This window comes from Papio anubis, chromosome 2, assembly GCF_008728515.1.
Source record: "Papio anubis isolate 15944 chromosome 2, Panubis1.0, whole genome shotgun sequence".
Lineage (NCBI taxonomy): Eukaryota > Metazoa > Chordata > Mammalia > Primates > Cercopithecidae > Papio > Papio anubis.
This window is the reverse complement of record NC_044977.1, coordinates 102,414,878-102,432,557: the sequence shown is the minus strand read 5'-3', so window position 1 is coordinate 102,432,557 and position 17,680 is coordinate 102,414,878. Positions and strand designations below refer to the sequence as shown.

Below are 17,680 nucleotides of genomic sequence, written 5' to 3'. Positions count from 1 at the left end.
ACTTTAGCTCTACAAAAAAAAAAAAAAAAAAGTTGCAAAAAAATGAACATTCCTTCTACACCCAGCTTCCCCTAATGTTGGCATCTTGCTTATCTAACCCAGAAAATTAACACTGACACAATACTATTACATAATCTATAGACCTAACTTGAACTTGGCCAATTCTCCCACTAACGTTCTTTTCCTGGTCTGAGGTCCAGTCCAGGGTCCCACACTGTGATTCGTTGTCCTGTTGTTACCAGGGTGTCCTTGCTCCCAGAGCTCCCAAGATGGTGGTGGGCTGCTTCCAAGATGGCAGCAAGCCTCTTGTTCTCTGACCTGGGGTTCTTGGCCTCAAGGATTCTAGAGAATGGAATCTTGGGCCATGTGGTGAGTATTATAGGTCTATCGGAAGCCGTGGGTCACGGAAGAGAACCGTGGAACCCAGCTACTAGTGTTCAGCTCAATTAGGACGAACCCAGGCACTTAGCCGTGCAGGAACAATGGCAAGCCTTTAGCCCAATCCGGAGCCGCAATGGGCACCTCGCTGGATCAGGAGCACAGCAGACACCCTGCTGGATCCGGAGGGGTGGAAGTCAGCAGTGGGTCTGCGACTGCGACAAACAGCAGTGGTGGACGGCAGGCGAAAGCTCAGCTTGAGCCGTAACAAACATGGACCAGTAGAGTGTGCAGTTGCAAGATTTTATAGAGTGAAAACAGAGCTCCCATACGAAGGGAGGGAACCCAAAGGGGTAGCTGTTGCTGGCTCGAATGCCTGGGTTTATATCCCAATCACTGTCACTCTCACTGTGCTCTCAGGTGATAGATGATTGGCTATTTCTTTACCTCCTTTTTTTTGCCTAATTAGTATTTTAGTGAGCTCTCTTTACTATCTGATTGGTCGGGTGTGAGCTAAGATGCAAGCCCCGTGTTTAAAGGTGGAAGCGGTTACCTTCCCAGCTAGGCTTAAGGATTCTTAGTTGGCCTAGGAAATCCAGCTAGTCCTGTGTCTCAGTCCCCCTCTCAACAGGAAAACCCAAGTGCTGTTGGGGAGGTTGGCTGACGACCGCTCTACCTGCTTCCTGCTGAATTGGGGCATAGTAGGAGTTGTGCAGTTGAGATTTCCTCGGGAGGGGTGCCTTTGATATCATCAACATCGGAGCATGGGCTAGCAGGCCGGTCCAGGGGTCCACAGTAGGTCTTAGTCGTGGACTGCATCTGGGGCTCCATTTGAAGAACAATTTGTAGTTTTACAGCTTCGATTCTGGAAGAGACAAACTTAACAAGAGACAGGGATTGAAATGTATGGCCTGCAGTATAGGGGATTATTTCTTTGGCACACTTTACAGGCCCTGACTATCTGCTTGATAGTTTTAAAAAGGTCTGGTCCAGTAAACAATAATTTGGCCATCTGATGGGTGCTATCAATGCCTAAATGAAAGGTTTGGTGAAAGATTTCAAGTAATTTTCATTGGTTAGCTGCAGGAAAAAGTGTTTTTCCTTCTTCGTTGGCTAGCCATCTTGAGGGGAGGAAACTATGTCCTCGTGAGGTTCCCTATTCTATTTCTCCTGTTGAGTACCAGGGCTTGGTTTTCCGGAGAGGATTACCCCATACTAGGGATCCTTCTATAAGCATTTCTAATGGAGGGTCCTGCCTTGTGGTTCTTTTGGCTTCAATATCTGCTTGGTGGTTCCCTTCTACTTCCCTTTCCTTTCCTTTCTGATGACCCTGGCAGTGGAAGACTGCCACCTCTTTAGGTTTCTCTACCGCCAATAATAATCTGCTAATGGCTTCCTGATGTTTGATAGGTGTTCCCTCAGAAGTTACGAATTCTCTTTTTCTCCATATTGCTGCGTGGGCATGGAGGACTAGGTAAGCATACTTAGAGTCTGTATATAGATTTACCCTTTTTCCTCTCCTAATTTTAGTGCCCGAGTGAGGGCTATTAGTTTTTCCAGCTGAGCACTAGTTCCTGGAGTGAGGGGATTACTTTCAAGTACTCCATTATCACTGACCACTGCATACCCTACTTTTCGAAGTCCTTTTTCTACAAAGGAACTTCCATCAGTATACAAGTCGAGGTCAGGATCAGTCAAGGGAACCTCTGAAAGGTCCCCTCGAGCGGCATAGGTTTGAGCAATCACCTGTTGACAGTTATGTTCTATCTTTTCTTCATCGTCTGGAAGAAATGTAACTGGATTAAAAGTTGCAAAAGTGCGCAGTCACAGCACTGGCCCTTCAAGTAATAGAGCCTGATATTTAAGCAAATTGTTGTCTGACAGCCACAAGTCTCCTTTGGCAGTGAGTATGCCGTTCACATCATCAGATGTCCACACAATAAGATCTCTTCCTTATATTATTTTAACTGTTTCAGATACTAAGACTGCTACTGCTGCCACTACCTGTAAACAATGAGGCCAATCTTTTGCCACCACATCAATTTCCTTACTCAGGTATGCCACGGGATGCAAGCTGGTCCCTCGGACCTGTGTAAGGACTCCTAGAGCTTTTTTTTCTGTGACATATAAAGAAAAGTCTTGCCCTGTTGGCAAGCTTAACACTGGGGCTTGAGTTAGGGCCTTCTTTAGGGTCTGGAAAGCCGCTTCTGCTTCAGGTGCCCATCTTACTAAATGGGTATTGGCTTTCTGAGTTTCCTTAATTAGTGTATATAATGGTCTGGCTATTTCGCCGTACCTGGGAATCCATATTCGGCAGAAGCCTGTTATGCCAAGGACCCCTTTTAGTTGCTTTAGGGTTTTGGGATGAGGATAAGCCAGTATAGGCTGGATACATTCCTCACTGAGGGCCCTGGTGACCTTGGATAATTTTAGCCCTAAGTATTTAACCTGCTGTAAGCAGAGCTGAGTCTTTGGTTTGGAAACCTTGTAGCCATAGGTGGTGAGGAAATTTAAGAGTGCTTGGGTGGCTTGATGGCATAAGGTTTCCGAACGGGCGGCTAAAAGTAAATCATCCATGTACCAAAGGACAAGAGTGTCCAGGTATGAGAACTGGCTCAAGTCTTGGGCTAATGCCTGGCCAAATAGATGGGGGCTATCCCTGAACTCTTGGGGTAAAACAGTCCAGGTGAGTTGAGATGTTGGGTTCAAAGGATCTTCAAAGGCAAACAAGAATTGAGAGTCAGGATATACAGGGATGCAGAAAAAGGCATCCTTGAGGTCCAGGACTGTAAACCACTCTGCTTCCTCTGGTATTTGGGAAAGCAGAGTGTAAGGGTTAGGTACAGCTGGTTATAGGGGAACAACGACCTCATTGATAATCCTGAGATCCTGCAATAACCTCCACTGTCCGTTGGGTTTCTGTACTCCTAAGATTGGAATATTGCAAGGGCTATTGCTTGGTTTTACTAGGCCTTGGGCTTTTAGGTCCTTAACAATCTTTTGGAGTCCTTGTTGGGCCTCGGTTCTAAGGGGGTACTGCTTTGGTGGGGAAAGGAGGCGGAATCCTTTAGTTTAACTTGAACAGGATGGGCATTCTTTGCTCGTCCATATTGTCCTTCTCTTGCCCAGACTTCAGGATTAATTCCTTCCTCAAGCAGGGGACAACAAATGGGTGTTCCTTCTCCTATGTTCAGGTGTATAATGGCCCCTGCTTTTGCTAGTATGTCTCTCCCTAACAAGGGAGTGGAGCTTTCAGGCATAATTAGAAAAGCATGTGAAAGAGTAAAGTTCCACAGTCACAACTTAGTGGCTGGGAGAAGTATCAGCCACTAAGTTGTTCCCCAGTTACAACCAGACAGTGACTGGCTGCCCTAGGATCCCTCGGATAGTGACAGATTTGGAGGACAGTTGTCCAGGACAGGAGAGTAAGACTGAGAAGGCCGCGCCAGTGTCCAGAAGACAGTTAACCTCCTGGCCTTCAATGGTCAAGCATACCTGGGGCTCTGTGAGGGTGATGGCATGGGCTGGCGCTTGTCCCGGGCACCCTCAGTCCTGCTGCTGGATCATCTGGTTAGTGGTTCTGACTCAGGACCTTCGTCCCCTGGGGCAATGGGCCTTCCAGTGATTCCCGTGACATAAGGGGCATGGACGAGGGGGCAGCTTATTTTTGTTTTTTTTAAAGCAAAACTCCATTTTTATTATTTTTAAATTCCTTTGAATTCTGGCCTGTATGCCATAGGATTTCTGGAATGTCACATTTCTTTAGAAAATTTCAGTGTTAAGTCTAGGTTCATTAAAAAATACTAACAAAGTTTAGGAACATACTTGGCATTTCAGAAGACATATGATAGGTGTATTTTTTTGGAAAGTACCTGGATTTTGAGAAATTCAGACCAATCTAAATTTACTTTGCCGTCCTTGGTCATGTACTCTCAAAGGCCAAAATAACAGATTTATAACAGTATAAACCAGCAAATTCTTGCCATTCTTTTGGTTTGTTAGTTTTCTCTATACAAGTTTGATTTTACATATACACCCTGGCATTCTTGAGTCTGGTTCTAGTTACTGGTTTAATGACAATAATTTAAGGCAGAAAAGGAATAATGACCACATATAAGGGAGCCTCCTCACGCAAGGAAACAACAGCTTTTTTTTTTTTTTTTTTTTTTAAAGCCAGGGAAGAAGAGCAACTTCCAAATAATAAAATTTCTTCCTTAGGTAATGACAGTGTAGAGGGCCTCATAGGAGACGGTGCAGTGAGTCATTCCTTCCTGTTTCATCTCCCCTCTTAAGAGTACTGATTTTGTGATCATTGCCTTATGGCCACAAACAAAAAGCAAAGAGTTAGGCTATATGTTGCTAAACTACAGAATCAGTTGAATTCCTACTTTTTCATGAGCATCGGTTCATATTTTAATTTGGTAGTTTGGGGTTTTAAGCCTGCCATTCTTTTGCAATGTCATAGAAATCAGCCACCCTACCAGAGGGGTACTTACATTTCTTGTGCTCTTCAAAATATTTTATGGTGCCCACAACTTTTTCCTCCTGAAACTTACTCTCAGTAAGACATTGTTCTAGATCATAATAAGTAAATATTTAATTGACTATTTTGTCATAAGACTCCAAATTTTCTATCCTGGAATCATATATGCATATATTAATGGAAAGTATTTCTCTTCTAACCCGTCTCAACAGCACAGTCCCCAACACCCTACAATTCCCTAGACATTATCCATTCTCATTTTTGTACCAATATCTGTATCAGTTTGGATCTTTCCAAGCGAGTGAAACTCATTTTGGCCGACTTAAACAATAAGTGAATTTGTTGAAATCCTAAGGGCGTTATAGAATTACTGAAAAGGTTAGACAGCAAGGTTTGAAAATTAATTGCAATCAAGGCATTTTGGGGACCCAAGAATCAGAAATTCCAGGAAGAGATCCATAACAACACAGACTGGATGCTGCCACTTTGTACGATCAGTGGTGTTTCTTCTATCCTTGCATAACAGTTTCAATATTTAAATCCCCAGAAGATAGAATCCAATTGTGGAAGTATAGATCATTTACTAGGGAGCAAGAAAGAAAATTGCAGTTCTATTTGAAATGGTAAATGGAGTTTGGATGATCAAAACTGACAAGTTACGGGCAATTATGAGCCAATACAGCTTTTGAAAATATACATAATATTTTGTTTGTGTGTTTTGTTCTAAAGTATTTTATTTTATTATTATGCTTTAAGTTCTAGGCTACATGTGCACAACGTGCAGGTTTGTTACATATGTATACATGTGCCATGTTGGTGTGCTGCACCCATCAACTCGTCATTTACATTAGGTATATCTCCTAATGCTATCCCTTCCCCCTCCCCCAACCCCACAATAGGCCCCGGTGTGTGATGTTCCCCTTCCTGTGTCCTAGTGTTCTCATTGTTCAATTCCCACCTATGAGTGAGAACATGCAGTGTTTGGTTTTTTGTCCTTATGATAGTTTGCTGAGAATGATGGTTTCCAGCTTCATCCATGTCCCTACAAAGGACATGAACTCATCCTTTTTTTATGGCTGCATAGTATTCCATGGTGTATATGTGCCACATTTTCTTAATCCAGTCTGTTATTGATGGACATTTGGGTTGGTTCCAAGTCTTTGCTATTGTGAATAGTGCTGAGGCGGCTTATTTCTATTTGGACAATCTTTTTTAAAGTGTCCTTGTAGACTGCACTGGAAGCAAGCACTATTAGGCATTCGATTTGCCCAGGTTTTCCCTTTTCCAGAGCCTCCAAAGTCTGCTTGCCTGAGGGCCATGACTAAAGCGGTGGCCTTTTTTTATCCCATTTGTCCCATTCTGCCTGCTCCTCCTGATCTCTATTATAAAAAACCAAGGTTGCCAAGTTCAATAGGGTTTCCAAGTTTTGCTCCGGGCCTAAGATGGACTTTTGAAATTTTTTTCTAATGTCTGCAGCTGACTGAGTGATAAACTTATCCTTTAAGATTAGTTGGCCTTCAATAGAGTCAGGTGACAGGGAGGTATGCTTCCTCAATGCCTCCCTTAGTCTCTCCAGAAAGGCAGTAGGATTTTCTTCCTTTCTCTGTGTTACAGTGGACATCATTTGATAATTCATAGGCTTCTTTCTAGTTTTCCTTAGTCCTTCTGGCACGCAAGTTAGCAAATGTCTGCAGCACCAATTTCCATGTTCGGATCCTGTGTCCCAGTGATGGTCTACAATGGGAACTGCCTGCTGGCCTGTGGGGAATTGTTCTTTCCTCTGTTGTCATCCTATCTCTCATTTGGGGTTAGTGTCTGTTTTAGCAGTAACATTATTTCTCTCCATGTCAGATCAAAGGATTGTCCTAACCCTTGTAAAACATCACTCAGATAGCCATCAGGGTTATCTGAGAATTTACCTAGGTCTATTTTAATTTGCTTTAAGTCTGAGAGAGAAAAAGGTACATGTGCTCTGGCTGGGCTGAATTCTCCTCCTCCTACTGCTTGGAGGGGGCATAATCGGGGAATACTGGCACTCTTTGGTTCATTGTTTACCCCTTTGTCTACCTCCTTTTGGACCGTTTGGGTTGAACGGGGGTCCTTATGAGTTGGGGAAGGAGTCGGGGTGACGCCAGGGTAGGGAGGTAGACGCTGAGGTTTCCTGTAGTGCATAAATCACACTTTTGACATAATTGTGAGTTGTCTGTTAATGAAAAGAAAGTTTGTACATATCGCACTTCACTCCATTTGCCTTCTTTTCTACAAAAAGGTCTAGCTGTAAGATGGTGTTATAATTTATGCTTTCCTCAGGAGGCCAGGTTTCTCCCCCTTGAAGAGGATATTGTGGCCAGGCGGTACTGCAGAAGAATATGTCGTTTCTTTCTTAGTATCTGAGGGTCAGATTGGTCCTAATTCTCCAGAATACACCTTAGGGGTGTTTTTGCCTTGGTGGGAACATTTCCCATCTGAAAAAAGAACATAGGGATGTCAGCACCCCCAGTCATTTTCCGATGAGCATTAGTCCTAGAGCATCCTCTATGTTCCTAATGTTTATTCCTTTCCAGGGTGCGTAACCACCCATGGACCTCTGCTTATCGGATTAGTTACGCTCACTGATGTAGCAGTCCTGCACCTGTTTTCCCGCCTTTCTTGACCACAAAGAAAGGGGTCTGGGCTGCTGGATTCTAGTGGTCCTTTACCAACTCGTCCAACATTGCCTTTGTGCTCAGGGGTGAGTCCTAGAGCTGGGCTGGGTTCCTGAGTATTTCATAACAACCCAGTTTGCCTCATCAAGATGCATTCCCATAAACAGTTCTTTTGCAAATTCGTTTCAGAGAGGGTGTAGGTAACTTTTCGAGTCAGCATTGAGATAGAGTTTTTTGATTCTGTAAGTACTTTAAGGCTTGGCTGAATGCAAACAGCTCCAACGTTTGAGCAGACCAATTATTGGGCAATTCTCCTATCTCTGCTTCCACAAGAGTCTCCCTGTCAATTACTGAATACCCATTGTGGTTTTTTCTCAATCACCTGTCCTGAAGGGAGTTCCTCCTAGGTGTGGTCGGATCTTTGTATGGTAATTAAGATTTAAATCCCCTGTTAGGAAACCTGCTGGGTTAAGGGAATTTTCAGTGGTTAATGTTAAATCACCTTTTCTAACAGAATAGCCCCATACTTTTAGATTTTTGAGTTAGTAAGCTACCTTTTTGCTTTTTTGACTTAGAATAATTCTGAACTGGTGAAATGTGCTCACGATGAGGTTTCCTCTAAAAGTTACTTTTCTACTTTCTTCTGTTAGCAAAGAAGTTGCTGCTACAGACTGAATGCATTTGGGCCATCTGTGGGTTACTGGTTTAAGGATTTTTGATAGGAAGGCTACAGGTTGTTAGTGGTCTCAGTGTTTTCAGGCTACATCCTTATTTACACTGACAGCAAGGTAGTATTGGAGTGTTACAGGGTCACGGAGAAGACCTTCAATGATCAATTATAGGTTTAAGTTTACCCTGGCTTTTAAAGGAATAGGGCACACCTTTTTTACTATTTCTATCTTTCTCTTTCTCTCTTTGACTCCCTTTTTGTCTCTCTGCCTCTTTCTCCTCTCTATCTCTCTGTCTCTCTCCCTCTTTTTCTCTCTCTTCTCTTAGCCATTTACAAACTTGGGGCCCTGGCAAGGGTGGTGGGGAACGGGTCCCACATATAACTGCCCATGTCGAGAGCTATATACTTAAATCAGGAGGGACACCAGGGACAAGACTCCCTGTGTTTATAGCCTAGATACCTAAGGATACAGTGTAGAGTTTCCTTAGATCCCTTTGGAGATACAACTTGCTAGAGGAAATGAAAGTCTGAACCATTAGTACCTAGGAGGCAGCGATGGGAGGAAGTAGATTCAGAGGTAAGGAGAATTTTGGGGCTACACTTTCAAAAAAGTCGTGGTCGGGACCCAGGAGGTATGGTCAGAAGGAAAGGTAGGGGCGCACACATGGGCGACTGTTGAATAGAGACTTCTGGCTGTAAGGCCAGGAGTTTGGGACAATAACTTTCTGCCTCTAGTCAGCCCCAGGATTCCCCAGGAAAATTGAAAGTGGAAGCTGGTTCCAGGCAGAACAATGTTCCCAACCCAGAAGGGGTGGGGGTTGTTATAAAGCCCTTCCCCAGACAGCCTCACACCTGACTCTTAAGTCTGGTGGCCATGCTAATCATTTTTAACTGGCTGACAGGTGCCCGGTATTTTCCTCCAATTCTAAGGAAGGATAGGGCAGAATAGCAAGTGAAAGTGGTCCAATATTACTCACCACTTTGGAGGTCCCTTTGTGGTTGCCAAATTGTTACGGGGAGGTCCTTGCTCCCAGAGCTCCCAAGATGGTGGCGGGCCACTTCCAAGATGGCAGCGAGCCTCTTGTGCTCTGACCTGGGGTTCTTGGCCTCACGGATTCCAAGGAATGGAATCTTGGGCCATGAAATGAGTGTTACAGCTCTATTAGAAGCTGTGGGTCACGGAAGAGAGCCATGGAACCCAGCAACTAGTGTTCAGTTCGATTAGGATGAATCCAAGCACTTAGCCTTGCAGGAACAATGGCAAGCCTTTAGCCCAATCCGGAGCCGCAATGGGCACCTCACTGGATCAGGAGCACAGCAGACACCCTGCCAGATCCAGAGGGGTGGAAGTCAGCAGTGGGTCTGCAACGACGACAAATAGCAGTGGTGGACAGCGAGTGAAAGCTCAGCTCGAGCCGTAACAAACATGGACCAGTAGAGTATGCAGTTGTAAGATTTTATAGAGTGAAAACAGAGCTCCCATAAAATGGGAGGGGACCCAAAGTGGGTAGCTGTTGCTGGCTTGAATGCCTGGGTTTATATCCTGATCATTGTCCCTCCCGCTGTGCTCTCAGGCGATAGATGATTCTTTACCTCCTGTTTTTGCCTAATTAGCATTTTAGTGAGCTCTTTTTACCACCTGTTTAGTTGGGTGTGGGCTAAGTTGCAAGCCCCATGTTTAAGTGGATGCGGTCACCTTCCCAGCTAGGCTTAGGGATTCTTATTCGGCCTAGAAAATCCAGCTAGTCCTGTCTCTCAATGTCTTCTTAGTCTCCTACAGTCTCGGAAAGTTCCTCAGCCTTCTTCATGCTTTAATACTTGAAAAGTACTAGGCAGTTATTTTGTAGAATGATCCTCAATCTGTTTGGTGGTGTTTTTTGTTTTTTTTTAAATTTTTCTTCCACTTTTATTTTAAGTTCAGGGGTACATGTGCAGGATGTGCAGATTTGTTACACAGGTAAATGTGTCCTGTGGTGGTTTGCTGCACGGATCAAACCATCACCCAAGTATTAAGCCCAGCATCCATTAGCTATTCTTCCTGATGCTCTCCCTTCCCCACGCACCCTTGTTTGGTGTTTTCTTATGATTATATTAAGGCATGTATTTCTGGCAAGAATACTTCAGAAGCGCTGTTGTGCCCCTAGTACATCATATGCAGGGGTGTATGATGTCATCACATCCCCTTACTGGTGATTTTAATTTTGATTACTTGGTTAAAATGGTGTCTGCCAAATTTCTTCACTATGAAGTTATTATTTTCCCCTTTGTAAATGATAAGTATCTTATGGTGAGACACACTTTGATATTATGTAAATATCTGTTTCTCATAACTTCATCCTCTAATTTTAATATTCATCAATGATTCTTGCCTGTAACAGTTATAACTGGTGCTTGCCAAATGATTTTTGTATTTTCATCTTTTTTTCTACACTTATTACTGTGGGATTCTTCAGTAAGGAAGAGCTCTCCCTTTGATACGACTTATTTAGTCATTTATTTATTTATATCATTATGAACTCATATTTATTCTATGGGTTATAACCTATTACTGTCATTATTTATTTTGTTGCTAAAATTGTCCCAGATTTGTCCACTGAGGACGCCTTCAGTTTGGCTCCTGTGTTCTTTTGACGTGCCTCCATCATTTTAGGGTGCTTTCTTGCTTTCTGGTACCACAAGATATTTTATAATCATCTTGTACTGTCCCTGCTCCAACGGTGGAATCAACCATTTCTCCAACGAACCCTGATTATTTTATTTAGGAACCAAGGTCTAAGTACTAGGTGTGCTCATTGCTACTAAGTTGTTATTTTTTCTAGGCCATCTAGTGGACAGAGCTAGAAAATAGAAAATAGACATCTATCTATCTCTATCTATTTATCTATCTATCTATCTATCAATCATGAGTTCATTCTGGTATCTTTGGTTCCAATCCAACACCACAGTCTTCATTCTAGTCTTCCCTGTCTTTTGTGTGTGTGTGTGTGTGTGTGTGTGCGCGCGCGCATGTGTTTTAGACAGAGTCTCGCTCTGTCACCCAGGCTGGAGTGCAGTGGTGCCATCTTAGCTCACTGCAACCTCCGCCTCCTGGGTTCAAGCAATTCTCCTGCCTCAGACTCTGGAGTAGCTGGGATTACAGGCAGGTGCCACCATATCCAGCTAATTTTTGTATTTTTTAGTAGAGACAGGGTTTCACCATGTTGGCTAGGCTGGTTTTGAACTCCTGACCTCAGGTGATCCACCTGCCTTGGCCTCCAAAGTGCTGAGATTACAGGTGTGAGCCACCGCGCCCAGTTTCCCCTGTCCTTTGTTGTAACTCCTTTCTCTGACAAAAACCTAGCTCTTATTATCTACAGTATAGTTACTTATTTACTTAAATATAGTATACACATAGTTTCAGAACTGCAAATCCATCTCTGTGAAAAACAAATTCACTAACTAGGATAACAATATTTGTGTACAGTTCTTTTCATCTTTAGCTTTACAATATGTAGTCAATATGCTATTTTTCGGTTACTTAGATTAGTCCTTTTCTTCCCCATCCTCTTCAGTGCAGTTATGATGTTTATTTGTATCACATTAGGTTTATTTGCTGCTGTTGGATTACTTCTTTGTACAGGTTGGTTTTAATTACCTATTTGGGGATGGGGTGTATGTGAAACCTTACTAAGGTTGTAAAATCAGAATTACACAAAAAGCTATACTCAGAGAATGGTCCCTCCCCTCCTATCCCATCTATCCCATTCCATTCCCTCATTCTTTTCACCCATTCCCACCCACTCACCCTCAGAGGTAATTAGTCTTATTAGTTTGTGACTTGTTCTCCTGTATTTTTTTCACAAATGAGCAATACATGTATATTCTTATATCCCCTTTTATTACATGAAGAGCAGCTTACTAGAGATACTCAAGCATTTTGCTTTCTTCACTTACCAATATGGTCTGGAAATCATTCCATATCAATGAATAGACATTTTCCTAATTCTTTTTTACAGTTGCATAATGTCACTTTTTTATTTTTGAGATGGTCTTACCCTGTTATCCAGGCTGGAGTGCAGTGGAGCATTCATAGCTTACGGCAGCTTCAATCTCCTGGGCTCAAGTGACCCTCCTGTTTTAGCCTCCCATGTAGCTGGGACTAACAGCATGCATCACTACACCTGGTTAATTATTTTATGTTTTGTAGAGATGGGGTCTTATTTTGTTGACCAGGCTGGTGTTGAACTCCTGGGCTCAAGCAATCCTCTTGCCTCAGCCTCCCAAAGTGCCAGGATTACAGGTGTGAGGCACCACGCCAGTTCTTGTATTGCACTGAGTGGCTATACCACTGTTTATTCAGCCAGTCTCCTATGTATATGGATATTTAGTTTTTTCCCAATATTTTGCAATACAATCAATGCTGCAGTGTGAATAACCTTGTACATACGTATTTTCTTACTGTCGGAAGTGTATTTCCAGGGTAAATTCCCAAAGTGGGATTGCTAAATCAAAAAGCAAGTGTCTACATAGTTTTTTAGGTGTATCAGTGGTCTGTAAGACTGCCCCCAGGCTCTGCAATTCACCAGAAGCATTTATGGGCCTCAAAAGTTATTCTAGGGCCGGGTGCAGTGGCTCACGCCTGTAATCCCAGCATTTTGGGAGGCCAAGGTGGGAGGATCACCTAAGATCAGGAGTTCAAGACCACTCTAGCCAATATGGTAAAACTCTATATCTACCAAAAATACAAAAATTAGCTGGGTGTGGTGGTGTGCGCCTGTTGTCCCAGCTACTTGGGAGCCTGAGGCAGGAGCATTACTTGAACCTGGGAGGTGGAGGTTGAAGTGAGCCAAGTTCACACCACTGCACTCCAGCCTGGGGAACACGGCGAGACTTCATCTAAAAAAAAATAATAATAATGTTATTATACACACTGCTACAACTTATTATAACAAATGGGTACAATGCAGGGTCAATAAAGGGAAAAGGCACAGTGGGTGGAGTCTAGAGGATACTGGGTACAATCTTCCCATCTTCTCCCAATGAAAGTACATGGGATGCTCTTACTCCCCCAACAATGAACTGCAGCAACATGTGTGAAGTCTTTTCTGCCAGGGAATCTCCCTGAGCCTAAGAGCCCAGCATTGTTATTGGGGATTGAATGTCAAGCCACACAGTGCCTTCATGACTAAAACTTCCATGACTGAAACTGCATTGCCCAATTTCAGACCCCAAGAAGGAAAGATGTTCAACGTAAGGCACAAGCTATCTAGACAAGCTGGTACAATGTGGTTCAAGGTTCCAAGCATGCCAAACACTCTTTTAAAACATGTTTTTAGAGATAAGGTCTTGCACACTGCAGCCTTTAACTCCTGGGCTCAAGCTATCAGGAGTGGCTCAACCTCCCAAGGGGCTAGGACTACAAGTGTACTCCACCATGCCTGGCTAATTTTTGTTTGTTTGTTTCTTTAGAGATGCGGGGTGGGTCTCGCTATGTTGCCTAGGCTGGTCTTGAACTCCTGGCCTCAAGCAATTCTCCCCCCTCAGCCTCCCCAAATGCTGGGATTTTAGGCACGAGCCACTGCACCTGGCCCCAAACACTCTTAATGGTAGCAGAGGGAACACTCCAAAAGTTCAATTCCAGAAGCCAGCCAAAGACTAATCACTCAAGTAGTCCTTTCTTAACATGTGCAAGACGTAAACAAATCAGGGTGTCTGGGTTAATTCGTTCTTTAATATCAGGTATTACCGAATTGTCCTTCAGAAAGGTTGTGCCGGTTTGCATTCCCATCAGCAATGTACGAAAGAGCTTGTTTCCCCACAGCCTCATCAACAAAATGCGCCCATGTGATAGGTGAGAAACGTTATCACAGTATTGCTGTAATTAGCATTTCCGCAAATTTTGAGTGAGTTTGAATATTTTTTTATTGAATGGAATACTTTTACAAATTATATTTTCTAATTCTTTTGGGAGAAATGCAACTGACTTTTATATATTCACATTATATGCAGCTACCTTGCTAAGCTCTCCTATTGTTTCTAATTCTCTGTAGATTCTTTGGGGTTTTATTTTCTTTTCAATCTTTATGCCTTTAATTTCTCTTTCTTATCTTATTGCACTGGCTAGGGCCACCAGTATAATGTCAAATAAGTAATTGTGAGCATCTTTGTCTTCCCTCTGATTTTAAAAGGGATACTTTTAATGTTTCCTTTTTAGGATTTTGTTGTTGTTGTTGGGGGGAGAGATAGTTTTTTTTGTTATTAAATCAAATAATTTCTCACTTAGGATTTTTCTTTAAAAATCACAAATTGTTGAATTTTATCAAATGTATTTTCTGCATCTATAAACATGATTATATGGTTTTCTCCATTGATCTGTTAAGTATTGATTTATTACTTGTATAAATATAAGTATTTATATATTGTCTAGGCCAGGCGTAGTGGCTCAGGAGGCTGTAATCCCAGCACTTTGGGAGGCCAGGGCGGGCGGATCAGCTCGAGGTCTCAACCAACCTGGCCAACATGGTGAAACCCTGTCTCTACTAAAAAATACAAAAATTAGCCAGGCGTGGTGGCACACGCCTGTAATCCCAGCTACTCAGGAGGCTGAGGCAGGAGAATTGCTTGAACCCAGGAGGCGGAGGTTGCAGTGAGCTGACATGATACCACTGCACTCCAGCCTGGGCAACAAGAGTGAGACTCTGTTTCAAAAAAAAAAGTATATATATATGTATATGTATATATATATATTTATATTTTCTAATAGTAAAACCATCTTTGCATTTCTGGTTAAAACTGTTTTTAACTGGCCGTGCATGGTGGCAGATTGCCAAGACAGGCAGATTGTTTGAGCTCAGGAGTTCCAGACCAACCTGGGCAACATAACAAGACCTCATCTCTACAAAAAATATAAAAATTAGCTGAGTGTGGTGGGTGCACCTGTAGTCTCAGCTACTCAAGGAGGCTGAGGTGGGAAGATTGCTTGCGCCTGGGAGGTCAAGGCTGCTGTGAGCCAAGATTGTGCCACCGCATCCTAGCCTAGGTGACCAAGTGAGACACTGTCTCAAAGATAAAACTGTATTTACTGTGATATATTTTCTCTTAATGCACCATTAAATTTGATTTACTAACATTGTATTTAGAGTTTTTTGCATCCATTTTTATGAATGAAACGTATCTGTCATTTCCTTTTTGTACTGTAATTTTCTAGTTGTGCTATCAAAGTTAAAAATCTTTGGGAGTATATATCTTTGCCTATTCTCTGAAAAAAAAATTAAATAAATTGGACTTCCTTTATTGGAAGATTTTTTACTTCTACTTTAATTTAGTCATTATAGAACTTTTAAGACTTTCTATTTATTCTTAAATCTGTTTTGAGTAATTTTGTTTTAGAAATTTAATTCACCTAAGTTTTTAAATTCATTGGCATAAAGTTGATGTTCATATCCAATTATATTTTCAGTCTTGCTATATCTGTATATTTGTTTTTGCATATATAAAAGACTTATTTGTATCTTCTGTCTTTTTTATTTTATTTTTTTACATAATTTCACTAAAGGTTTGTCTGTCTTATTAATCTATTCAAGGAACTAATTTTGAACTTTGTTGATTCCTTTTCTTATACTTTTGTTTCTAGTTCCTTTATTTTTGTCTTAACTTTACTACCTTCTTCCTTTACTTTCTTTAGATTTATTCTTTTGTGTTTTTTCCCACTTATGACGGTTGTTTAGTTGATTAATTTTCAGTCTTTCTGATTTTCTATTATAAAGCACTCAAAGCTATAAACTTCCTACAAGTACCACTTTTTATACCACCCATAAGTTTTGATATGTTATGGTTCTTATTATCATTCATTTGTAAATCTTTTTAAACTCCCACCATGATTTCTTCTTTAACTTTTTAACGTAAAAACATATGGAGCTATTGCTATCTCTATCATCTCTATATCTATCTTCATTCCATCCTCATGGGTTAGAAGACTCAATATTTTTCTTAAGATTATAGGCGGTGGCTGATTGAAGCTCAAACCTGCAATCCCAACTTTTTGGGAGGCGAGATCGTGGATCTGGAATCAGGATCAGGGCTGGTGAAACCATCCATCCATGGCAGGAGTGGCAGCCTGGGATCCCAGGAGGCTGGGGCGTGAACCAGGGCTTCCGGTGGGCCGAGATCCGACCACTCCAGCCTGGGCGGGGCCTTTGGGGCTGATCTCAAAAGATGGGATTCTTCTCTACTAATTCAATGATCTCCGTGATTGCATTCCCATTCAACATCTACAATCAATATTTGATTGCTAAATTTTCCATTTTGCCCTCAATGCCCATCTCAGACTGTCCTCCAGGATCATTTCATGATCTTTCTTCAGTGAATAACCAGACTGCCTAATTCCCGTCCGTCGCCGTGCAGAGGTCATGCTAATCTTCTCTACATCGTTCCAATTTTAGTACATGTGCTGCCAAAGCCAGCACCCTTTGTATCCTTTAAACGTTCAATCAAATCAGGTCTCTTGCTGTGTGTTCTCTCAATTTCTGATTATCTCTATAATTATATTTATTTTACCCTAGTTCTTGACAGACAATTTTGCTGGGTATACAATTCTATGTAGTCCATAATTTTCCATCCACATTTTGAAAATATTCTTCGCTCTCCTGGTTTCCTTGTTGCTTAACTTTCATCTTCTTTTTTTCTTTTTTTTTGAGACAGGGTCTCTCTCTGTTACCCAGGCTGGAGTGCGGTGGCGTGATCATGGCTCACTGCAGCCTCAACCTCCCAGCCTCCTGAGTAGCTGCGACTACAGGCACATGCCACCAAGCCTGGCTAATTTTTTTGTATATTCTTGTAGAGACGGGGTTTCACTATATTGTCTAGGCTGGTCTTGAACCCCTGGGCTCAGGTGATCTACCCGCCTGCACTTGCTTCTAACAGGAGACTGCTGAGGCTGTTCATTAGTCAGTGGCCTGTCTTCTCTCCAGCTGATTTTCAAGATCTTTTCTTTGTCATTGGTGCCCTGCAGCTTCACAGCAATGTGTCTAGCCATGGTTTTCTTTTATATTTATCTTGCCTGAGATAAGTTGTGTTTCCAGGATCTAAGAATTTGTTTTAGAAGTTTTAGAAAACGTATTATTTTTATTTCATCTCCATTTTTCCTTGTGGAGTTCCAATTCGATACACGTTAAATCTTCTATCTACCAAGTCTCTTTACCTCTCTCTCACATTTCAGCAGTTTATTCCAGTTCACTGATTCTTTGTGTCAAATCTGTTTAACTTTCCTTAGTGTTTTTATCTCAACATCAACTTGTCATTCAACAAGCTTTCATTTTTGAAAGTTTCTAATCTTCCTTCCAAAACTGTCTGCTTTTTCCTGATTGTTGTAAGTTCATTTTTGTAATTACAACCTTTAAATCCTTAAAAAATTCATACAATAGCTGTTCTAAATTTTGTATCTGACAGTTTCAACATCTGCAGTCTAAAAGTCTGTGGTTTCTGGGTTCTGTTGACTCTTAGAGTGGCTTGTCTTCTCAAGCTGTA

At 42.0% G+C, this 17,680-nt stretch overlaps 1 protein-coding gene and 1 non-coding gene across 8 annotated transcripts in view; one reads left to right on the top strand and one right to left on the bottom strand.

Annotated features, from left to right (window-relative positions):
* SLC22A14 (solute carrier family 22 member 14) overlaps positions 1-17,680 on the top strand; it is a 37,659-nt gene that overhangs the window by 6,336 nt on the left and 13,643 nt on the right. The gene's annotated exons all lie outside the window — the stretch shown is intronic.
* LOC116273967 lies at positions 16,519-16,620 on the bottom strand. Its single transcript, XR_004182457.1, has one exon. It is a non-coding gene; the product is annotated as a U6 spliceosomal RNA (small nuclear RNA).